Source organism: Oenanthe melanoleuca, chromosome Z, assembly GCF_029582105.1.
Source record: "Oenanthe melanoleuca isolate GR-GAL-2019-014 chromosome Z, OMel1.0, whole genome shotgun sequence".
In the NCBI taxonomy this organism is placed as follows: Eukaryota; Metazoa; Chordata; class Aves; order Passeriformes; family Muscicapidae; genus Oenanthe; species Oenanthe melanoleuca.
The window spans coordinates 43,092,430-43,117,890 of NC_079362.1; the positions used below are offsets into that span (position 1 = coordinate 43,092,430).

General features: G+C 39.9%; 1 protein-coding gene across 4 annotated transcripts in view; it reads left to right on the forward strand.

The window, feature by feature from the left end:
• TJP2 (tight junction protein 2) overlaps positions 1 to 25,461 on the forward strand; it is a 62,754-nt gene that overhangs the window by 2,821 nt on the left and 34,472 nt on the right. For 2 of the 4 annotated variants that reach the window (XM_056513260.1, XM_056513262.1), the window contains exon 2: positions 9,212 to 9,328. The gene's annotated coding sequence lies outside the window, so the exon portion shown is untranslated. Of the gene's footprint in view, positions 1 to 9,207; positions 9,329 to 25,461 lie in introns of all 4 variants that reach the window. The other 2 variants (XM_056513261.1, XM_056513259.1) reach the window with 1 other exon arrangement.

Genomic DNA, 25,461 nt, shown 5'->3' on the forward strand with positions numbered 1-25,461 from the left:
TCTGTGAGGTTAGAGATTTTCAAGCCTTATTTTCAAATAGGTATAAAAATTCTAACTGCTGGGGAAAAATTTTTTTTTTTTAATTGACAATTGATCTTTGGCATCAGCTGTAGATCTTCATCCCAAATTGCAGTGAATTTCTGTGAACTTTGGAAGACTTCTCAAAAATTAGATAAGCTATTTGTAAAACAAATATTTATGGGAGTAAGTATATAGGGCGTAATTTTGTCTTCTAATAAACAAATCTTGCTGTGTGAGGAATGTTTGCAAATGGTGTGTTACCTACAAAGATTGGAGCAGTGACCTAGGATGACTGGTTTTGGGTGACTGTGCTGGCATCCACGCACCAGTGCAAATCATCTTTCAAACGTTCAGTCTCAGTCCCATGACCAAAGGCTCAAAATGCATTGAGAATTTACATCTTCAAAATAGAGTTGTTCAACCATGGGACACTTTTCTTAGTTACTAAACCTATCCTCTTCCCCAGAAAGTACATCACCCTGTTGGATACCTGTGTCTAGTGCCTCAAAAACTTTGCTTACTGCTTGTTCCCAGAATCTCTGAAGCCTTACATTGCTCTTTAATTGTCTTTTACCAGTGCTTGGGTTATCCTAGTCCCACTTCAGAGAGCAAAAACTTTTTTTTTTTTTTCCCCCTGAGTGAGTAAATTATGATTTAGAACCTGCTGCAATTATGTGGCTATTTTTGTTTGGGGTTAGGGAGGGTTTTTTGTTTGTGGAGTTTTTTTGTTTAGTTTGGTTTGTTTGGGGTTTCTTTTGGGGTTTTTTTTTGGGGGGGTTGGTGTTTTTATTGTTATTTTACGTTGTTTTATTTGTTTTTTGTGTTTGTTGAGGGGTTTTTTTGTTGTTGTTGTGGTTTTGTTGTTTTTCTTTAACCAGACAAAGCTGACATACAAGTCTAGAGAGTTGAGGTTATTTTTTACTTAAATATTACATAATTTAAATAGGTATTAACTGCAGCATTGTAATTAAACAGCTTGATGCAGCAGCAAAGTATACTCAGGTCATTTAATACCTTAAACTGTTAATGTTTGGGTTGGGTTTTAGTTGACTTGTTATTGGGATTTGTTTTGTTTTCTTTTCTTTTTCTTTTAAGCTGATTGCTTTTTGAAAGTGCATGTCATTAGGGAATATTGTAGTTTTCTGTTTCAAATGGGAATGCAGACTGTGTCAACTCCTTTCTGTTCAGTGTAAGATGGCCTTTGCATTTGTATTTAGGATGTTTATGATCCAAGCTTAGTAATAACAGAGTGAGCTGTGGGAGCTCTGGTTTGGTATCTGGTACAGCATCTGCCCTGGTGTGTATTCATCAGCTGCAGGCTTTGTTTTTAGGAAACATGAGCTACCCAAGTCTTCCTGAATTTAGGTCAGCATTGTCATTGTGCATCTGAGTCCCAGAACCTCAGATAACCATGGCTGCTAATCTAGGAAGAAAACGAAACTCATTAGCGCTCTCTTCTCACATGAATAACGTGAAAACGGCAGACAAAAATACTGCCTGATACAATAGTAAGGTCAATAAAAAGTGTGCAAGGCAAAATATAAAGCCCTGTTGTTCTGGTTTTTTTTCCAGTGCCTGCTCCCTTTTCATGCTTTTGTCTCTGCTTTTGTTTAGTACCAGTAATCCAGAACTGCTTCTGAGAAATTTCTTTTTACTTCTTAAAGGTGTGCAATTATCTGGGATGTAGTATATATACATGTGAAGTGTCAGGTTTAGTATGTCTCCTTAGATTTGGGTATATTTTCATTGAGTTAAGCATGAATGCAGATATATTGGGCCACTGTGGCTTTTTCCTTAGACTGGCTCAATGATAACTCTCCCAAAAGCACTGTGTTGTTATAACTCTATTGTACCAAACTTATTTTTTGACATCAGTATTATATTGATAAGCTGCGTGTAAGCTTTACAATGCAGCATCATCATAACCAAGATTTCACATGTTGGTTCAAGCTAAGTGTTATTTACCTTGCCTCATTAATTTTTGGTTGGGTTTTTTAAGCCTTTAGAGAAAATCCATAAAGCTCTCTTGCACATCACTCTTAACAGCAAGGCTGTCTGTAGTCTGGCTTGCACTCTCTATTCTAACATCTGCTTCATCATCTAGCTCTGCTTAATAGCCAGCAGATTTGACTACTGGTGTCTCTAGCCTCCTTAGCACAACTTTGTATAAGCTGATTCTGAGAATCTCCAGGAACATATGGACTGTTCAGGGAAGGGACGATTTCTAAGGAGGAGCCAAAAGCATCTGCAATCAGTGAAGATGTGAGAAAGAAGTTTCAAGGTCCTCCTCTCTTTTTATTCTCACCACCCACACTCCCAGCCTGATCCTTGATGCTCCTCTACCTTAAGTTTTTTTTTAACAGATCAAGCATTGCATGTGTGCTGGTTGTGGCACAAACTTATGTGTTCTGGAAGTTAACAAATGACTGTCACAGTTGTTTTTACCACTTGAGCAAAAGCATGTAGGAAGAGATGCTTGTTTCTTTGCTCTCTTAATAAGAGAATTATTTGATCGGTAGCTGTTACACAGATTTTTGTTGAAAGATGAGAAAGAACAGGATTCTATGTTTTTCACAAGATGAAAAGTAATTTGTAGCTGCATTGGGCAATGACTGTCTCTTTTTTAGTTGGGCCTGAAGTGACTGAAGATGTGATCCTGCCTCTACCATCAGTTTACAAGAAATATGCTCTACATCTAATTAAAAGTGTATGACTGTTTTCATCTGCCAAGGATTAGAGCAAAATAAAGCTTTTGCTTTGATCTCGTAAATGTTTCTTTAATGGAGAGAAAAGCTGTCATTCTTTCCCCATTCTCAGAAATACATTGTGCTTTCCAAGGGATCACTTGTGTGTTCTCAGTTAAGAAAATTGCGCTGTTTTCTTTCCAATAAAACTTGGTTTTTGTTCTTCCTAATAAAAAACAAAGGCAGAAAAAGTGGAGTGGATGATAATTCTCCAGCAGGAAACAATGGAGGAAGGTATGTTTTAGACTTTTTGTTTGCTCTACAAAAGTCATCCTTCACTAACAATGCACTTACAGCATTGTTAGTGCTTTGAGTTTCTGTTTCTAAATAAAGTTGAAGGAGGTTGATAAACTGTGAGTCAGTCTTTCTCCCACTAGATACCTGGAGGTTTCACGCACCATTTAACCAAAAGCAGTACTTGAGAATAACTTGTGCTTATTGTGTGGGCTTGGCCTCCCTGAGTACAGCACTAGTCATGGGGCTCCTTTTCTTGTCAGAATTAATGTGCTTTGCTCAAAGAGACAAAAGATGGACCAGAGCTGTACTTAATGCTTTTTAGACTTTGCATAGGACTGGCTTTAAAACTACTGTGGGAAAGTTTTTTAAGAACTGTTTCTTATAAGGGGAAAATTTAGAGTTAAAGAAATGTTAAAGGAGAAGGTGGGCAGAAAGAAATACCAAAACTTCAAAGGAGAAAGTGTGGTAATATGGAAGTTATTAATGAAACCAGCTTTGAGGGAAGACTGGATTTTATAAAAATATTTCTGCTTTTGAGTAAAATAGAACTGTCGTGAACTTCTACAGTCAGAAGACCATTAAGTACTGGAATTGTCAAAAAACTGCTCACTTCTTGTGTTTCTCAGTGCAGCCTTTACGATAGGGCTACCAAAGCTATCAGAAGTCAAGATGCATGCAGGCTTAATGACGTTAGCTGTGCTTGCAGGCTTCTAGTACTACTCTGTTTTCCTAAGCTTCTTAATGCTTCATATACAGATGTTTAAAGTTGTAGTTAAGTGCTTTTTTTGACACAGATAAGTAATTTGTTTTTTGAATTTAATTCATGTGGTTTAAATATATTAGTTATTTTTCTTAACACTACATTTCAGACCACATACTCCTTATCACATGCAACTATGTAAATTATTTTTTTCCCTCTGACAACTGTAGTTGTATTCCCTGAGTCTGAAATATGCTTGAGTTTATTTTGCTCTTCTAAGATCAGTCACATGGATTACTCTTTAGTGATTACTTGAGATAGTTCAGTGTGTGCATGTGCTAACATAACCTACAAATGTGATTGAATATTAAACACCAAATATGGCTAATGCACTATTGTAAGTATTGTATGATCTGGAAGTAGTTATATAAATCTTGTTGTTAAGAGCTAAATATTTTACAGCACAAGAAATTATCTTGGTTTCTAAATAAGTAACACGCAATATGATATCACCCCAATAGAAGTACACCCATGACTAATAATACTGGGGAATAGGTAATATGCACAGTTGATAGAGGGAGTCATGGTTCCAGGCTTCAGTCTTCCTGTTACATCTCTTCTTTCTATGTTTTTATCTCTATCACTGCATAAGTGCATCATACTTACATAATATATGTAACTATGTATATCTATCTGTACATATAATTTCTTACTATCTAAGAAGCATTACATCAACATTTCCTCGGTTAGTTTTGCAATCAAGGACATCTCTTTGAGTATTGCAATTTGACAGTCCTGCAGTGTTTCCAAAATGTCACTGTTACTTCTTTCAACACGTGCATCTGTCTCCACCTTTGTAGTTCATACCTGAGGCCTTTGGCACGCACAGTTACCTCATGGCTAGAACAATTCTGACATGGGATGTGGCTTCTGGCATCATGTGAGGCATATTTGAATGCCTAGTAGGTATCACAATGGGTGTTTCTAACTCTCTTAATTCTGTACAAGCCACATAGGGAAGTATTTCTCCATGCCTTTTCTGAGCAGATCAGCTAAATTCCTCGTGACACTTCTAAGGCAGAGAGCTTGCTGGTGCTTCCTGATGAGAAAAGTTAAGGCAAAAGCTATTTTTGTCTGTCACTTTCTAAAATGATTTCAAGTTTTCTGTGCAGATCTCTTTTATTCCCTGGGTGGATTTGACAGAGAAGTTACCTAGTGCTCCATTAGCAGTTGAAAGATTATAGACAGCAGAGATTTAGCAAAGGATTAGTCAATTGGAGAGTGTGCATTATCCGGCCAGGCTTAGAACCGTGATTGTCTCTCCAATCATTTTCATTAGTGTCTTATTCAAAGATCGAATTATGTAACAATGACGTTTCTGGGGAATCTGGTAGGAGTTTTTCTTTGGTTTCTCTCTCTCTTCTACTAACTATCCTAGCCTGGGAGAAGGAAGAAAAGCATATATTTTTATCCTTCAAACTTGTAGTGTGTTTTAAAAAGCAGCATTTCAAATCAGTGAAGAGGCATGACTTCAGTTGCAGCAGCTGCATTTGGATGAATGGAACTCTTAGTGTGGTGGAACTCTTGAGAAAGGCAGGATGCGGTACAAGAAATACATAACTATTTTAGAAGCAGCAATAGGTATTACTCCCCTTAACAAGAGGGAACTGCTTCCTGAGGGTAGACATGCAAATCTGTGGAAACATCCAGGGTAAGTGTTAAAAAGCAATCAGTGAGTAACTATTGGAAAAACTGTGCTCACCTTGAATCATGCATTTTTAAAACTTGTTATCAGAAAGAGGAGAGTTATTCATAAAACAAGTAATAATTTTTTGTATCTTCCAATCTCTGTATCTTCAGTAGTTGTGATAGAACTTATTGGTTTTTTTAGAGATTTCTGTGTACTACCTGTCATTGGCTAGAGGAATAATTAGGAGAAGGCGTTGTTTCTAAATGAGGAGTTTGCTGGAGAACAAAAAGAATAAGCAGGTGTATACTCATCAGATCAGAAATGAAATTACTATTTTGTATTTTTGTATTTTGTATTTTTTGCTTGATGGATGTGTGTGTTTCCTTTCTCCTCCTTTAAAAATACGCATATTTTAATTTTTAGCTGTCAAAGAAGCAGTTTCTGAAATGAGAATACAAAAAACACTTTTGTCTGTGCAGGCAACTTTACTTCTCTGATTTGAAGCAGGAGTTCATCATACTTAGGAATACTGTTTCCCTACAAGAAGGTTTTTCTGATTTTTGTTTAAAAAAATCAGCGCTTTTTTTTATCACACGACTTGAGTATTAGGCTTCAGAAAAATCCTTGTGTATGTAACTGTTTCCACCAAAAATGTGTGGTTTGTGGAAAATGGAGTTGTCATTCTCTCCCACCTGCTACTGTATGAGTAGCATGGATGGATGTGTGTCTTCACAGCCCTTCTGGTTCTCCTATTTTTGTAATACAATAGAATGTTGTCACTTCATTTCAGCAGAGGAGTGCAAAATATGTGAGGTTTTTGTCCAAGACCAATTAGTATGTTTCTATTGGTTTGGAATAGTTCTGTGTAAGCAGGACTTCAAAGAAAAACTTGGATTATAATTGTGGCTGTTTGACTATAACTGAACTCAGATTTATCCTGTAATTTTTCTACAAATACGCCTTCTTTAATGGTCGTAGCAATTGTAAAATCAAATAAATCACTAGGTGCCATATGATTTTATTTTTTCCCCCAGATCTATCACCAGAACCATGAAAACTAGGATAGAAAATACACTGATGGAAATGGTTTTACGCCTTTTTAATTAATGCAAGTGTTCTTCTAGTTGGTCTTAAATTCCCAGTGTCATGTTAATGAGTGCTTGTAGGGTTTTTTTTTTAAACTTGCCCATTAAAAAGGATTCTCGGTGCAGTCTGTTTGGTCTCAGGACAGCAGAGTGTGCTGAACTGTGACTTCCTTTGATTGTTCCATATAAATCATGTACATGCAAATCTCTTTGATTTTTTTCAGTTGCTCTTCATATGCTGATAAAATGGTACCTGATTTCTCCTGCTATTTTGAGAAGCTGTGTTGGAAAGTAATAATATATTCTTGTGGACTTCTTCTTCGTTTTGAAGTAGGTTAGTTTGGCCAGAGTCACAGCTTGAATCAAGCCCCCTAAAAATGAAACTCATTAACTGTAATGTCTATTTCTTTTGTAACTGTGACTGTTTGTCTTTCATCTATTACTGAGTATTAGTCAGTATCAAAGTACAAAGTACTCTGTTAAAATTTGTTTTTATTTCCAGCATTCTTATTTGGACATCTCTCTACTTTTGGGAGAGGTTTTAGTTGATGTGATTGTTGTGCACACTTGGAATTTCAAGCTGGTTAAGATGTATTTGGATTATGTTTGCATTTGCCATTCCAGCAGTTTCAGAAAAGCAGCAAAGCTGTTGTCATTGGACTGTAATAGGGATCCCTTTTATGTTTTTATTAAAACTTTTAGGGAATGAAAGGTTGGGAACCAGCAATTTTGTCAGAGTAAACCGAGTTGACAGATAAAGCACTGTTCTTTTTGTAGCTGCTTATTCTATATGACTGGAATAAACACATTAATAACACACTTTGCTAAGACCAGCTTATCACGCAACTTCTAGAGGTACCCTGCTACGTTATTTGTAAAAATAAAATGTTGCAAAAGTGTGTGTGTGTATAGGAAAAATTTGTAGCATAATGAGACACTTTCCAAAACCTAATACAGAATAAAGGGTATAGAGGTCCTCATTTGTCAGCTCCTCCCTTCACAGACTGAGGTGCAAAATTGTGCACTTTATTTTTCTTAAACATGTCTTAAAATAAAAATTAGCGCTTGAGTGTGATGCTAGGTCCAGAGCCATTGTTTGAAAGTTGTAAGAATTCTGCCTAAAAATCCAGACTACTGTGCAAAAGAAAGCAGGAAAGGTTCTGCCTTTCTGAAGCATAAAAACATTATTTTGCTAAGGTATTAATTTATATTTTCCTATCCAAGATGTTACAAAGTTAAGTTTTTCTTCTTCCATCTTTGCTTGGAATTGTTATGTGATTTCTGTGACTGATTTTTATAAAGTTTGACAAAGGAAAGATGATGGCAGCAGTGGTAGTTAGGTTTAGCTTGCTTGTGTCACTATTCTGCAGCCTCCAGAATAGTATTTTGTGCACAACCTAGAATAGTAAGGCTGAAGTTTGTTTCAAATGCATAGTATAGCTTGTGCTGCTCTTTGGTGGTCATATAAACTCATATTAAGCATGTTTTTGTTCTGCAACTTCTGAAATCATGCCGTGATTTAGAACTGTAGCTTGCATTTGGAAAGATGCTTTTATGCTGGAGAGCATGGGGAGAAAGGGGAAAATAACCTAGTTTCAAGGTGATGTCTGGCAGGTGCTTGCATTATTGCATGTTTTTAAAAGTTCATCTGAAACAAAATGTCCTTCTAAAACATTTTAGAAATTTTAATTTTGCTCTTTGAATCTGTGACCTCATTACATTTGTGCTCAGGAAAAAGTGGGTCTCACATATGAGAAACATCAAAACTTGGGCCAGACTTATAGACAGTTGGGGAAGTTCTGCAGAATTCTTTCAGTATCTCTTTCTTACATTTCTCAAGCCATCTAAAAATCATTAATAGAGTATTAACCATAATGAAAAAACATCTATACATTGGGGGGATGGGGGAAGGGAGGCAGAAACTGGCACACAAACACAAACCTGCTAAAAGAATAGCTAATATACTTTTCTAGGGAAGTCTGGCTATATCCTTCTTTGAAGATGGAACACTTTGGAAAGATGTTTTTGAGAGAATAATTAAAATCATTGAGTTGCATGTTGGTTTTCTTTTAAAAACAAAACAAAAGCCGCCACCAAACCCTAACCACTAGCTTGTGTTTCTATTTCTGTCAAAAGTTCCTTCTTTAGTGAAGCCATTCATTTTCTTTTTTCCTACCGGGGGTAATCAAGGTCTAGACAAGGGGTTGGGGAGAGGGGGAGCCCTGTGACAGGGATGCTGAGTGGAAGCTAGTGCTGAACAGGAGAAGATTACACTGGGAATTGTTTCCTTTCTGTCATTTGGCAGCTGAAGTTCTTAAGTTATGTTGTGGGAGCCCGTGGACCCAATTGTTCTTGCTGAGGTTATGCTCAAGGTACAATGCTGCTAACAGCTTTCCTGTCTACAGTCTTGTGCAAGCTAAATAATCACACCAAAACTAAATTGAAACAAAAAGCCGGATGGTTTGTGGAGAGGACCAGTGCAACGAAGTAACTATGCTTCCTGTCAATACCCTATTTCATTGGCAAAAATGTGTTGATTGGTGTGTAAATATTGCTGCATACCTCCTTTTTTCAAGCACTGTTCCACTTGATTGCCAGCAAAACTAAAGCATGTCAAACTAAGCAGGGAAATACATTTTATATCCTCTTTATCTCTAGGACTTCAGTGTTCCAGGCTTCACAAGCACTCTTTTGTGTTACACGTGACTTAAATGAAACTTTGTTTTCCAGGGAGCAAACTACTGCACTGCCATCTCCTTGTGAGTGGGACTGGGAGCACAGCTGTACATCAAGCCCAAAGCATTGCACAGCAAGTAGACAACGGCACTCAAAAATCGTCATTCCCCCCAAGGTACTAGTCAAGTTGCATCAGTTAGACCTAACCACTAGTTTAAAATGATGTGTTCTCGTCATGTGCTAGCTAAGATTTATATTCTTTTAGCTGTGTTTTCATAAGGTTTCAAGAAATTGTACTTAGTAGAGTAATATGAAATCTAAACTAGTTCTTTTGAATTCTCAAATAAACTTAAAATTATTATATGGAGATTTGCTGAGAACTTGATGATGTACAGCAGGCCTCCAGAAGAGGAGAGGTTTCTGCAATGAAGTCAATATTCTGCTAAAGTTATGCAAATAATAATGCACAGGCCTGTACTAGTTCATCTGTTAGCAAAACATTGGTAAAGAATGGATGTAATCTATGATAATGTCTTCAGCAAATATAAATATTTAGCATGGACTTGGGGATAAATAAATTACTTTGAACACAAAGGGTAATATTCATGGGAGTTGCTTAGTGACTCAGTTAGTCCTGGGAAACAGAATAGCCACACACAGGGAGAGTTGTTTTGCTGCATATTTTCTTACAGTACATCATTAAGGTAAATATAATCCTTTTGGCATATTAACCTTGCTTTTGAAACCTTTTCTCAAGTGCTTCCAGAAGGACTATAAAATGCATCCTTGGTTTTATGTGTCGATCAAACATGCTTGGCTTTTTTTTGTCAGTCATTAAGAGATAATGATTTTAAGAGAGGAAAAAGTTTTTATGCCGATCCCTTGCAAAGCTATAATTGACTTTCATTTTTGAGATGAATAGCTGTTGCTGCTGTAGTAATTTACTTAAAAAATGTGCATATCTGCTGTCCTGACTTTCTAATTTGTGACACACTTAACCAAAGCTACTTCTCTGTTTAATTTTCTGGGAGTGATGGAAAATTTGATAGGAGACTATCAGTGAAATACAACTAAGTGGGAATGTCTCAGCTGAGAACTTAAGCAGCCTCTGACATTTTCTTCAGAACAAGAACTTTCTATGGTAGGGTATGCAAACTTTACATCAGGGATTGTGGAGAATTGCGAGCTCAACTCTTAGCAAAAGAAAGTCCAGAACCATTTATCAGTAAGGTCAAGATGCCTCAGAAGGTGCATCCAGCTGCTTTGTCTGTGGGTTTCTAGAAGTTGTGGAACTGGCAAGTGAATGGCTGGTATGGCTGTGTGCATCTGATTTCTCCCTGATTGTTCTTGCCGTTCTCTTTTGGACTCTTGCCAACTCACTTTAGTCGTTTGTGAAAAACATCACCCAAAAGTGGGCATTAGTACCCTGGCTGGGACCTTGCTGTTTCTGAATAGGGCTGCAGAACTGCTTTGTTTCTTAATAAGCTCATCAGCAGGAGGTTTGCCAGTATAAATAGGATGGGGAGAGGCAGAGCTTTGAAGCATAGTTTTTGTGCTCTAAAGAACTAACTTGGCTGAAGAACTGCTATCTGGAGCTTTGTTTTTTAAATTAACCTCTATATCAGGAAAAAAAGTAACACATCTTTGTGTATGTTACGTCTTGTGTAATCTGCATATTCTTTTGCTTGTTTTTAATAAGCATAATGATTTCCATGAGAATGGGATCTCTGTTTTCTTTATTGTGTTGTCTTAATTAATTTGAGCCATAAGAGTTGATTGCCGTAGTAAAGCTTTGATGTTGCAGGGCTTGACTTCTAGGGGAAAGGCAGATAAATAGCTAAAAGCAGAGGATTGTTTCACAGCCTTGCCAGGAGTTGTCAAGAAACATAGAGAAGAGAGGAAGGAAATGAGATGTAAGCAAAATGAATGTTCAAACGTAACACGCCTGCTGCTTATAATGAAAAAGTTGGGGTTGGGAAAGAGATTTTCTTTCAAGTGTTGATACACACTTCTGTGTGGTGTTTGGGGAGAAAAACAGTACACACTTGTGTGGTTTGGATTTGTTTAAACTACATTCTTCTTTCATTCTTTAGAATAACGGTAGTAGTTTTTGTAGCTTCTTAAAGTAGTAGAGGTTGAAGTGCTTATGTCAAGACAAGTTGTTTAAATTTGCACAGTCTGTAGAGGAGGGGATGGGGTGGGGGTGTGTGTGTGTCCAAGCAGAGTCACTGTTAAAGACCCTGTTTCGCTCTCTAGTGGTAGGTCAAACTATTTCATTTGCTTGCCTTACTAGTAATTACTAGTAATTTTCAAGGAACTGCAGTGCAATTTAAAATATTGCTCAGATTAAAATATTTAGAACAAATAGACTTCATTTCTTTTTTTCACACCTATGATTTTTATTAACTGTTACCAAACACTTCTGCATATTTTCTTGCTGTTTTATTTATTCTATGAATATGCTATAGATATGTGTTTTCTAACTGACATATTCTTTGCAAAAAGAAAGTAGCAACAAACAAAACAGTCTTCTGATTTAAAGCAGAAAAGACTTGTAATGTGTGAGATCTAGTAGAACTGATGACTGTCCAAAACATTGAGGAAAATATACATTACATTACATTATAAAAATATATATATTACTGTATTTCATACTGTTAATGTCCAGTGCTGTTCCTGGTTGTTCAGCATGCAACAGTGTTTATGTTTCAAATTATTTTGTGAACTTGAAATTGAATTTATGATTGGCTTAGAACAGTGCTGCTTCTTGCTCTAAATATTTATTTACATTTTAAAATTTTTAGCAGTTTGAGATGTCTCAGTAAATCTCTGTGTCTAGGTTTAAAAAAAAATTAAAATATTTTGCTCATGAAAACATCAAAACAGGTGGCCTCAGAAGTGACAGAGGATTTGGCACTGTTAATTACCCCATTAAAAATATGTACAAAGTGTGGGATGCTGTGTACGTTGGGCTCTGGGTTTCTTCCTGGGACATCTATGCTTTCTAAAATAACAGCCTTAGTATTGCTGCTTTGAGACTTGGAAAGTGTGTATAGCTGTTTGTCTTTACACTAGATCAGACACAGCCAACAGACCAGACCCTGCAGCTGCATGCCAAAATCTTTACATTGCATAATAACAAGCTGTACTTTGGAAGTGGAGACAAGGGCCAGGATAATAATTGCATCATTCTGCTTTAAGCTGGCACTTGAGTTGTGCAGTAACTCAAGAATGATAGGATAATTCAGGTGGAAAGGGACCTCAGGAGGTTTCTTGTGCAACCTTGTGCCCAAAACAGGGTCAACTGTGAATTCAGAACAAGTTGCTGGAGGCTTTACCCAGTTGGGTTTGAAAACTCCAAGGACAGAGACTGTACAACTTCTCTGCAGTGGGTCCATGATTAGTCTGTCCTCATGGGGAATTTTTTATTCCCTTTATGTACACCTGAACCTGTCTTGTTTGAACTTTGGCCCATAGTCTCTTAGCCACCTTGCACTACTGCTAAGAACCTGGCTTTATCTCTTCAGTCTCTTCTTGTCAGCACTAGTGGGCTGCTGCTAAGTGTCCTGAAGCCATCCTTCATCCAAGCCAAACAAACTCAGGTGCCACAGCCTCCTTTTGCAGGGCCAGTGCTTCAGCCCCCACTGTCTGGGTGACCTTCTGTTGGACTCACATCTGCACATGGTAGCAGTGTTGGGATAGTAAGCAAGGTGTCTCATCCCCAGTCCCCCCAAGACAGAGATAAGGATTACTGTGCCCTATATGTGACAACCCCAGTGTAGAGCTGCATGTTTGAACCATATGTATGGAGCTCCTGAGCAGTTCCTGAGAGTCAGAGGTCAGCTACCTACACATCCTCTAATCCTGAAGGTTGAACCTGTTAGGGCCCAGCTTACTATATAAAGAAGCAGACGTAATTGGATTTATGAATCATTTAAGTAGGACTGGGCTGACTGATTTGTGTGATTTTGCAGGCTGATGACAAATGGCAGTCTAAAGAGATTGCCTGGAAGGGAAGGGGGAAAGGCTGTTTGACAACATGGTATTTTTAGAAACTTCTACAGTGTCTCTCATGACAGGATCATGAGCACTTGCTTAAAAACAAGACCAAAACTGACATCTCTGTTCAGATAGTTCCACAACTAGACTAGCAGCCTCCATTCCCAGTATCTCTTTCTGAAATCAGTTCCCAGCTCTATAAGGAGGTTGCCTTTTTGCCATGCTGTCTAGCAGCACTACCAAGTGTTGAACATCAACATTTAAAGAAACAGAAAAATAACTGATTGCCATAGGGACAGGTTAAAAGGCTTGATGGTGGAGAGGAGGTGGAGAGAACCTTCATCATAACATGCTTGCTGCAGGCGAGTTGCAGAATAGCCTTATTCGGCTGGCTGTGAAAGCAGATACGTGTTTTAAATTTGCATTCTCTAGAGTAGTGTTAAATGGGTGCACCTTTTGTGGATGCTAGAAGTGGCACAACTGCTTCATTCACAGTAGCATTAGATAATTTATGGAATGCGTCCTAGGTTTTGCATTACTCAGGGTACAGCAAGTGATCTCTCTAAATTAGTGCTACACAGACCATAGATTCAATCTGATTGTAGGCAAAAAATGTATCCCTTGATTACTTAAACTAAAAATCTCAGTGGGAAATGTGTTCACTGTAAGTTATTTGCATGTTTTTCATAAAGTTAATACCAATAATCTTTCCATTGAAGTTAATTTTAAAATTCCTGTACACCTACATAACATTCCATGAAATCCCCTGCAGATGATGCTGGTTTATAGAGTTATTGCACATGCAGAGTAGCTTGTCCTAAATACTGCAGAGAACAGAGCTGGAAATGTGTAGCCCAGTTTTCATATAATTTTGACATGGTGCTGATACTCTTCATGATGGAACATCCCTTACAGGACTGACTATAACTGGACCTGCACTTCCCATTTCAAAGGAAGACCAATGATTGAAATGTGCATGCAGCCACACCTCCAAACACTCAGCGTGCTCAGGGACGTGCACAGACACGTCAGACCATTTGGCTGGGACTCCTGCCCCTCTTCTGCTTGTGTTGTGTTGTGTCCCAAGTGAGTTTTGGCTAGTTTATAGGTATTCTGTATCCATACTGACAGGTCTGTGGTGTTTCAGAGAAGATGAGAGTTATACCACAAGAGGAGAGGTTATACCTAATAGTAAATAATATGCTTGAGGTGCAGGTTAGGGGTTTGGTTTTGTTTGGCTTACACGGGAAGAGAATGGGGATGCTGTCCTCCCATGGAATAACTGTTGGGTGAATTGAATGCTTTGAGAACTTGTTCCCCCTTTTCCTACCACAGGAGGCAGAAACTTGAGGTGCTGGAGGAGTTCACACAACTCACATCACTATTTACACTGGTATCCTTTCATTTACTGTTTAGCTTGCAACATCTTCCTTTCATAAGGCCTTCCAGCATGTCCATCTTGGGAGGACATCTTGGTCAAAGAGCAGGCCTGAAAGTTTGTTCTTGGTGGTTGAACTGCAGGATAAGAAACCTGGGAATTATTACTACACTGTTCCTTCCATCAGTCCATGCCATCACTATGAGCATCTGGGCATTTGGCCAAGCTCTAGAGTGAGCATGAGCACTAAAGGCTACTTAGTACTCACATTTGAGACTGCTATGGGATGATTTATGTGCCTATTGTGGCAGAGTAGCTGTTTAGTTTGAGGGGGAAAAAAATAAGAAAACAGGAAAGGATATGTATGTTTTGCTCTTGAAAGTGAGAAATTTTATGGACAAACATGGGATATATGTTGATAAGCCCACATGGATTATTTTCCATCTGTTACTGCAGGAACTAAAAAGAGACAAACTGATAGGCCCTTCCCAGATGGTATTTTGTGGTAAAGAATTGAAAACCAGCCTATCTGGCTTGCGTAGCTGTGGTCAGTTCCTGCATCTGTTACACTTACCTCAGGCTACCTTAGTGTGTTAACCCTGCTTACTGCCCTACAGCTCAGGGAAGTATAGCCTCTGTTATGATAACACTTTGTGGCTTTGATGAAGTCAGAGAACACACCAGAAGGAGGCATTAGGCATTAGCTTTTGTCTGGAACAAGTAGTACTTCTTGGCCTTGGACAGGATAGGAAGACCCTTAGATTGCTCTGACTGGCACTGCCTGCTCTCCCCTCGAAGCTGAAATCTAGTTACCAAGGGGTAACTCTTCATCAGAACCTGTGTGGAAGGAAGCAGCTTCAGGAGGCTGGTGCTCTACTTTATGCTGCCACGAACTTTGTATATGTGTTAAGAAATGGCAGTCAAGAGATCTGGTGGTGGCTTCTCCTTTTCCTGTCCCACCTCATGTCGGACAAGCACTTAATCCAAACAAATGTTCTTGCATCTGAAAATATGTCTGCAGCAAAATCACATTGTTTTCATTGTGTCATGTTGTTTCAACAAGTACTGGACAGTGGATTTCTCTGCCAATGCTGTGATGTAACATTCCATGCTGATGTTTCCAAACAGTACTCTTTGGAAAGTTTGCAGAGGTGTGCAGTGGTGCGAAGAGTGACAGCTGTTTTGCCTTTCCATACTGTATCTCATGGACAAATCATTGATGCCAGAAACTATCATGGGATCCATGTGTGTGAAGAACCTGGCCCCCTGTGCTTCATTTTTCCAAGCAGTCCTGACTTGAGCCATATACTGGACTATAGTGTTGCAAAAAATTGTCTGGTATCACTCACTTGTATAACTGAGAGGAGGAACAACATGAAGGAAAGAGCAAAGTTCATGCTTTGGGATTTCTATGTCTTATTCTCTTCAAATTTGAGGGTAGGCTATACAAAGTAATGAGCTGTTTGGTTTTTTTCGTTTTTTTAAACATTGGCTTAAGAAAGTTTTTCCTTTACAGTTGATTCTCATTCTCAGTTTCTTCCTTCCAAGAGTTGATTCAAGTATTGCCTCATGCACCCAAAATAGCATAAAGCCAGGAAGACAGCAGCACTTGGGAAAGAAGCCTTCATTCCTGAATATAATGTGGTTGAATTACTGCCCATCATCTCTTCCTCGGGGCTTTTAATGACCACTCATTTCTGCAAGCTCTTGAGAATAGTTTACTCAGTAATGTGGGTTTTGGTTTTTTTTTTTTGTTTTTTTAGAATATGTAATTATAGCCCCAAAAGCAAGAAATTTGGCCTCTGAATTAATAGCAGTGGTGTGGACTTTCAAGACTGATGTGGAAGGCTGTTGGGTGGTGGGAAGGAAATCTGACTAAGGCTGTGGGTGTGAGGAGTCCGTCAACTGTGTGGAGGCTTTCAGATCCACGTCCTCCTAAAATCACACTGATAGAAAAGGTGGACACGACCGGTGCATGTCCGTTTGACAGAACGGGGCTGTGGATGGTGTCCGAAAGCCTCATGTCAGGAATGCTGCCCGGGCTTGGGCCACCGGCCCCATCGCTCCCGTTTATCCTGTCACAGGCGGCAGCTGCTGGCCGCTGCCAAGGGCAGGAACACAAGAAATATTTTTGTAAATGGGGAATAACAATTCTTTTCTTCCCAGGGAGAATGGCAGTGTTTCTTCGCCTCCCCGGGGCGTTTGCAGGCACGATTGGCTGGCGGCGGGGGCGGCCGGGCCCCGGCAGGACAAAGTGTCTCTGTGGAGGGCTGCTCAGAGCCGGCTTTGTCCTGCCGGGCTCCGGCCGCCCCCGCGGGCTCGGCCGCAGCCCCTCGCGGCGGCCCGGCCGGTTCCCGGCGCGGCGGAGGCGGGAGCAGCATTCCCGGGGCTGCCGCAGGACCGCCAGCCCCCGGGCCCGCGATGTCACTATGGGAGCGACGCAGGGCTCCGCCGGGAGCGGCCCGCGGGAGCCCGCGGCGGGGGCGGAGCAGGTCGGTAGCACCCCTGTCACCAGGAGCGCTCCTCCTCCTGCCGGGCTCACCCCCGGCCCCGAGGGGACGGGAGGGGCGGCGGGCGGAGCGCGGGCACAGCGCGCACAGGTGCGTTCCCAGCCGCGGGACTCACCTGCGGCCGCTCCGGGACAGCCCGCGCTGCGGGTCAGCGGGGAGGACCCGCTCGGTACTGACCCGCTGGGTGCCGACCCGCTGGGCACTGACCCGCCGGGTGCCGACCCGCTCCGTACTGACCCGCCGGGCGCGGACCCGCTGGGCGCCGACCCGCTGGGCGCCGACCCGCTGGGTGCGGACCCGCTGGGCGCCGACCCGCTGGGTGCGGACCCGCTGGGCGCCGACCCGCTCGGTACTGACCCGCTGGGCGCCGACCCACTTGGTACAGACCCGCTGGGCGCGGACCCGCTCGGTACTGACTCACTGGGTGCCGACCCACTTGGTACAGACCCTCTCGGTGCCGACCCGCTGAGTGCGGACCCGCTGGGTGCGGGCTGCAGTTTGCTCCGCGCTTCCCACCGCGCAGGCTGGCGGAGACAATGCTGGAGCCGCGGGCGGTGGGAGTACCGTGTTTTTTCCAGTTAGATGGGAGTGGGGAGGCAGGCGGTCTTCCGAAGCGCTGGCCGGTTCCTGCGGCGCCCGAAGGCGACGCCTCGTTTTGTATTTTAAATACTGGCTGGTCTCGGGGTGCGGGGCAGTGTTTTAACCGAAAATAACCCCAGTTTCTGTGGAGGAGCAAACTCAGACGTTTGATGAAGAAAAGCAGCTTCCCCCACTGTAGTAATAAAAGTGGCTATGGAGTAGCAGGCAGCATCTGCTTATCAGGGGTGGTGCGGTGCATGCAGAAAACTGAACCAACCTGTAATCACGTCCCCCACCGCCACTAAAACGTGGATGGAAGCCATAAACACTTACTTACGCCTCATACTTTGTTTTGTGGCTTGTAGAATAATCAGTACCCTTAAATATCCTTGCAGTGTTGATTATTTTATATTACTATTTCTATACTCGGTGTGTTTGGGTTGTTTTTTGGTTTAATGGTTTGTTTTTTGTTTGTTGTTGGTTTTGTTTGGTTAGAGTTTGTTTCACCACGAAGGTTGTGCAGTTGATCCGGGTAGCTTACTCCACTCTTCTGTTATATTCATCCTCACCTCTATTTCATCTCTTCTTAATCCTTCTTGTAAGCCCTTTGACACAGATCCCAGCGTATTTGACACTGTTGCTCCAGTACATTTGGTAAGTAGGTGTAATCATTTGCTGATGGCTCTAGTGAGAGAAATAGAAACAGCCATATTAATGTGCTGGTAACTTGCCTTGCAGGGTTCTCTTGAGGATAGGGTTTACACGTGTTTTTCCTGAATTGGATGGGAAGTCTGGCTCGTGCACATTTGAGCTACAGAAGTTACAAAGCCTGCATTTACAGATGTACACTTTATATGGCTATAGCTTAAATACTTCACTTAAACCAAGTTGTAGTCATTAAGGAATGAACCCGAAGTAAGGCACTTCAGAGTGTATTCAGACAAATGTAGTGCCAGACTGTGTTGTCTTTCTCCTTCCATTCATCTCAAGTAGCAACACTTTTTCGGCCTGCTTTTATCAATATTGGTGGAATTCTTTTGAAGTTAATGGTAATACTTCTGTGGGTTTGATAAAAAGTGTGAGTTGTCAGGTCTTAACTGAGTGTATGGCATTTCCACAAACCATTTCAGGGTCTGCCCCTCATGTAAAGAAGTAAGAATCAATCAGTTTGGTTAAAGCTTCCTTTTGGTTCACAGCTGTGAGTCTATGCAGTATGGGTTGGTTGTGTTGGTTATGAATTCAGTGCCAGCTTCTCTGCCAGCAAAATGGGAGCTTTGACTGATCTTTCCCTCTGCCTTTGTGGGACTGTGAGAAGGCTCATGTTTCTTACCTGGACTGAACTTAAGTGGGGAGACATGGTCAGTGGAGCTACTGCAGTGGTTATGTTCCTTATAATACAGTTACTAATAAGGTCACAATTCAATTTTCTTTATAAACACACCAGTTTGCTCATTATTTTGATGAAAAAGGGAGGAGAACCTGGAGAGATACTGCTATGAGTTCTAGCTCCCTGTTTATTTTTCCAAATGGAGCTGTGCAAATATAAAATTTATAACTGTACTAGGAATTCTGAGTGCAATTCATGGCTATTAAAATTGCAAAGGAACTTAGAATAGCTTCATTTTTTAAAGCTGTATTTGGAATATATTTCTTACCATGAAAATTAAGTACTCTCTAAGAATTTTATGTGATTTTTTTCTGGTAGGAGAGACAAATACTGCAAACACCAGCCTTCAGGCAGATTTATGCTCCTGAATGCATCCTAACTGAAGTGTGCAGTGGAAAACAATACGTAAATGCAATTATTCTTAATGCTTTATGAGAATAAAGCATCATCTAACTTACTGTGTAGTAGGAGAACCTTCATGAACTCTTCAGGCATCTATCCCAGATCTTCAAAATAAAGTAAAGAAGTAAAGAGAAAAAGTCAAGTAAAGCAGAAAATGCTCCTTCAAGGCCTGCAGTTCTAGCAGTTAACTGAACAGGCAGGTAATGAGCAGCAGCTTTCCAGGTGTTTGTGTCTTGTGTTGTGCCCTATTAGGTAATCAGAGAGCAGTATCTTTCTTGTGTATTCTGCCACTGGAGTCTCTATATCTGATAAACAACATTGTGGGAGTGTTTCATAACTGAGTTTTGGATGGTTCTTGTTAAAAAAAGCACATTATTAAAAAAAAACAAAACAAACAAACAAACTTGGAAAGAAACCAGCTCTAATCTACAGCATCTGAATACAGCTACAAGAAGTAATGCCTCTATTCATTATTCATTTATTTATGACTTAATAATATGTAAATACTTAGCCTGCCCTATCTCTTGCACACGTGTGCCTGTTTTGTGATGAGAGAGCATTCTGAATGCTCACCCCTTATGGCTTTAGTCAGTATGAACTTTTCAGAGATAATGCAGGATGTCTAGCTAGACTGTCATTCTAGGCTCCATAAACAAAGCTCTGAGAAGCAAATTGTTGGCCTTTGACTGAACTGAGCAGCTTGCTGCCCGGGTCAGCACTTGGCACTGATTGCTCTTCTTTCTATGTTCCAGCACTTGCAAAAACCTTCTGGATAATGTGGGATTCTTTTAGTGGCCGTGGCTGAGGATTCTTCTGTTCGATCAGTATTTCAGAAGCTTTTTGAAGAGTTGCAGAACAAGATGAGAAATGGCTAACATTTTTTATTTCTTTGTTTTTCTTAGTAATTCTTATTCCAGAAATAAAAAGTGGTCAGTGGTTTTGGTTATTCTGTTCATAGAGTTGATAGATTATTAAAGCAATTGAAGTGACAGTAGCATAGCTAATTGGTAGCATGCGTGTGCATGCTCTTTAGATGCTGCATAAGAACTCAGTTTTTCTGTGTGAAACTGTACTTGCATAGTTTTTGTCTGTTGGCTAAGTAACAATTATAGTTTGGCTGTAAATTTTTATTTTCCAACACATAGTTTCCTAAAAGTTTTTCAGTGGGGATGTTGTTTCTGTCGTGATATTTTGGCAGGATCTCCCTTGCAGTTGACATACTTGTATGTGCTTTACCTCAGTATGATGTGTTACATTAGGGCAAAAAAAATCCCAGTGTCAGACTTCTAAAGACATAGTGCTGATTGCAGACAGATGCCTGGTGACATTTCCAATAGCTGCTGTGCACTCAGCTCCCCTTTGGCAATAATTCTTTCCTGGCTGTTTGTGTGCAGTGCCCAGTGCACCTACAAGATTTAAGGTTAGTTTAAGGTGGTGGGAGAAGGTGAGGAGTCTTGTACCTCAGAGACACTTGTCAAGCTATTGGTAGAATGTGAGACCCCCTGTACCAGAGTACTGTTGATATACCCTCCTTTGCTGTCCCTTTAGTGTATGTGAAATACTTATAATCTTGTTCTAACATGTGTTGAAGTCTTAAGTTTTGTCATTTTCTGAATGGCTTTTTGTTTGGCAGATTATTATGATGTCTATTTAATGTTTCCATGGTGGTGAACTATGGAATTTATTTAGTTAAATCTTACTCATTAACTTCTGCCCCCTGTTTTCATATTTTGACCTAATTTTCAGCTCCTTTTCCATGCTATCTTTTCCTGCTTTGTCCTGTAGAAGCCAGTAGATAAGTTCCTAATGTCTTCTGCAGCAATAGGAATGAACTGAAACTCTTGGATCACAATAATTTGAAAACGGGATTACATTTTTCTTCAGTTTTTTTAAAAACTTGTTCATCTACAGGCAGGTGCATAACTTCAGTTTCTTTCAGATGGGAAAAAAGCAGAATACTTGATTATGGTTTGCTTCTGCTTGAAGTGTGTAATGCTCTTTCATGTGGTTCAGACCACAAGAAGAAAACTTTCTGCTCCAAATCTCAGTTGAGAATGAACTTTCAGTGGCTACCAAAATGAGATTTGCTTTGGGTGGTTATTTAATGGAAGCATTTCTAAACCTTAATGATTCTGAGCTGTTTAGTTTCCCTTCAGCCACATATGCAAAAGGATTCTCTTGTTTTTCTTTCTTAGTTCTTTTCAAAGCCTCATGTGGTTTATGAAAGTTGCAAGAGGAGGAATGAATTTTTTTCTGTCACTTGCTGAGCTTGTTCTGGTTAGTTTATTCTTTGTGTACTCAGTTTGAAGTTCAGTGGAAGTGGCCCTGATTCATAAGGATGTGTCAGTTTGGTTTCATTTAATGTTTGGAGCGATGCCTGAAGTTATTTACATTGATGTTACATGCATGTGAAGTGTTGACTCTGTAGGAATATTGCATCAAGGGCTTTAGTTTTAAATTGTTCTGCTGGCATCTTTTCAAGTGAAGAAAGGATGGCTGCAGATAAACCCGGATTAGTGCCATAGGAATGAACCAGACACGTGAAAATTACTATCTTGATAGGGAAGAAAAGGGGCAGCTGACTTCACCCCTCTGCCCCTTGTGTTGGTTTACTGCTTGTTTGTTGACTGCTGACATTAACACCATTGTAGGAATAATTTCTACATACACTGGAGGCGTGTGTGGTAAATTCTTCATAACGATGTTAGCAAAGTCATGCATAACTGCGTGGTGTAATTCACATCCAGCCTTGCAAAAGGATCGAGGAAAAGGAATGGAAAATACTGGAATTTTACCACTCTCCTCTGCTTGTTTTCTTTCCTGAGAGTGTTTTATCAGTGTTGTCAGAGGTATGGGGTGATTTTTAGTGTAATATTGTTTTATGTTGGATGATAGGTTGCTGGTGACACTGTCCCAGAAAAATTCAGAGCTGCGGCTATATGATTAATTTTGTTGTTTGAAAAAATAATTATACTTCTTTTGAGACTCTGAGGAGGAAACTTGGCTGTGAGTAAAGGGATTCTGAGTGTGTTTTGCTGAAGCAGGTGCAGCTGGCTTAATCCATTGTTTCATGGCATATAAGGTCTTGGGAGGGGCTGGGTGATTATTTGTGTCCTCTTTTTCCAAATACACTGTGAGGAGTACCCATATAAGACTTACAGACCTAAACCCTTTATATGCAATCCCCAGGTCAGTATTTTCATCTGTGTATTCCACTGTCTGGATGACAGAAAAATTGCTAAACTCTTCTGCAACAGATTTCATTTTGATTTTGATTTCATTTTAGTTACGTGCAAGATATGTTAAAGTTTAGGAGTGAACTTCAGCAATGCTCTCTGGCATGACTGAGCAGACTCTTGAGACGTTTGGAGAGGGAGAGGTGAGTTGCTTAGGACCTTGAAGGCAGGAATGTGGTGGTAGAAGGAAACGAATGCAGAGGTATGACAAGTGTGACTGGAAAACAGTGAAGAGTTGGCTAATAAATTGAGCTGTTTGTTGTGGCATGTATATCAATGATGCTGAATGTATGACTTAAAGCTGAAAACAGCTTACTTTTATAGAGTTTTGCTATCTTTTGGTCAATGCAACCTTCAGTTTGATGTTTGTGTTCTGTGAGGTTTGTGATACGACATTGGTGGTTGTATGAAATGCATTGTATAGGATGAATTTTATGGGGTTTTAGACTTAGATATGATCAAATGTGCCGTTAAATTTTATGCATTACACAGAGCTATATTCAGGTTTATTTCCTTCAGACAAGAAAATAAAGCTAATGTGACAGTTTGTAGTAAGATTACATACTTAGACACAGGAATGCTTGACCAGAAGTAAAATGCTTCCAAGAATATGGCATATGGTTGTTCTATTAATAGAGTGAGAACAAAAGCTACTAGAAACCTTAACAGGGATAGAAAATCTGGTTGGGATGAAGCTTGGAAAGTAACAATTGTTCCATTGTTTGAACTGTCTTGTGTTATGACTGGATGATTAAATATAAATGCTGGCCTGATTGGATTGTATCCCAGTAATGCATTGGCCTTTAAAAAGCCAGTTGCAGGAAGTAGTAGACAGGTACCCAGCTTGTTTTTCTCAGATTGCAGAGTTGCAGGTGTTGAATGACCAATGGAATAACAATCTCGTGGTGCTAGAATTGGTCACTTCTACTGCTTGGTTTGCTATTTGAATATAGCTGCAGGAAGACAAAGCATTCAAAAACAGTAGCAGTACAAAGTGTACTGCTGAAGTTGAGTAAAATTATAATTAGAACTTTGTACTGTGTGATATATATGGTGCTTCAGTGATTTTGTTTTTGTTTTTGTTTTTTTCTATTTCTTTTTTTAAAATTTTAAGATGCCACAAGAATAAAAGCAATGTTTTAGCTGCAGGGGATAAATAATTCATGAAGTGAAGCACTTAAGGAACGGTAGCTGCATTTACTTTATTTCACAGTTAACGTAATTTCTTTTTCTTGATGAAATCCAGCTTAATGAAATTGATTATGTACACCTACTGAGTCTAATTTACCTCACCATCAAATCCTGATACCACAAGCACAGCAGAACCAAACTTTTGAATTTTTATTTTATTATGCCAAGACAAGGTCAAGTCCCCTTGAACTTGGCTTATGCACAATTTGCTGTAGCACTTAAATTCTCAGACTTCATTTGTGTGGGTATTCCAAGGAGCAGGAGGTCCAGAAATATTGTAACTGTAAAGAAGTGTGTTAGGTTTACAGTTAAAGTGAGTGGGGCTGACTGAAGTCAGAGGTAGCTTTTAAAGCCAGTGTTGATCAGGTGAACTGAAGTTCAATATCTCTTCAGTAGTTATCTTCCTGAAGCGTATACAAAAAAACCTGCCAGCACCTGCCAAAACCTGGTGTGACAGGGTGGAAGTATAGGAAAAACATTCAGAAAATGAAACAGCAAATAAACTCTCCACTTTCCAGTGTGTCTGCACATACTCAACATTCAAGTATAATTGATTTGTCAGCCTTTTACCTCAATGAATTTTGATCTTGAGATGAAATCACTTGGCTTCCAGGTTTTTACCTCCTCAAGCCTTGCTGAGATTTTAAAAAATGGATGGTGGAGAAATTTACTTTACTGGAAGACTGGACACAAGCTGTGCCTCAGGAGATGACGTTTGTTTTCTTTAGAGCCCCTTTAACACCTGTGGGAGAATAAATTGCTATTTCCAAGGCTCCTCCACTGATCTGGTAGGTCCCACAACACTTGGGAAAACCAGCTTCTATCCTCTGTGAAGCAATATTTGAAAAGGAAGACATCTTTGATGAAAAGAATGTTAGTTGCTGGAGTGTTATTTCTCAAGAGGCAGAAACTATTTTCTAAAAATGAAATTATTTAAAGGTGGGGTAGAGGGGGGAAGGGACGACAAGGAAATAGGATCCGTTTTGTTTTCTCCCAAAAGGCAGTTTTCTATTTCAATTGAAGCTGTTCCTTCACAAATTTTGAAAAATTTATTGTGTCCTGTTGGGGGAGCACTGTAACAATTTTACCAGGGCAATGAGAGAACTGTTGCTGGGCAAAAGATAGAGAAGAGAATTTGCTCGAATAGATCTAAACTCAATTGTTGAGATTTAGGGAATCAGTAGGTAAGACCTGAATATCTTGCAGGTGTGTTTTGAATACAGTTTCTTTTTTTGCCCCTGTTTTCATCTTGAACAAGCTTTTGTTTCATTTGTAATGGGATATTGTACTGGTTTTTATGATGTATCTGTATGCAAAAAGTCTAGTAGAATTCAGCTATAACAAGTGCAAACTACTCCACTTGTGCCTACCACTCATCCCAGAAAGTCTTGTTGGTGTACTTTTAATTGGCATAACATATGGGGGTTGTAAATTGATGCTGAGTTTTAATGTTTGGAACTTGCTACACTCTGCTGCATGCATACTGCATTTTGCTCCCATCCCTGCCTCCAATATCACCGTAAATGATGGCCTGCTGTGGGTAGCACCAAACCAATTCAGGTGACTGCTTTTATAGTAGCTCCTTTCCACAATAGAGAGGGAATGAGACTGTCAATCTCTTGCTGA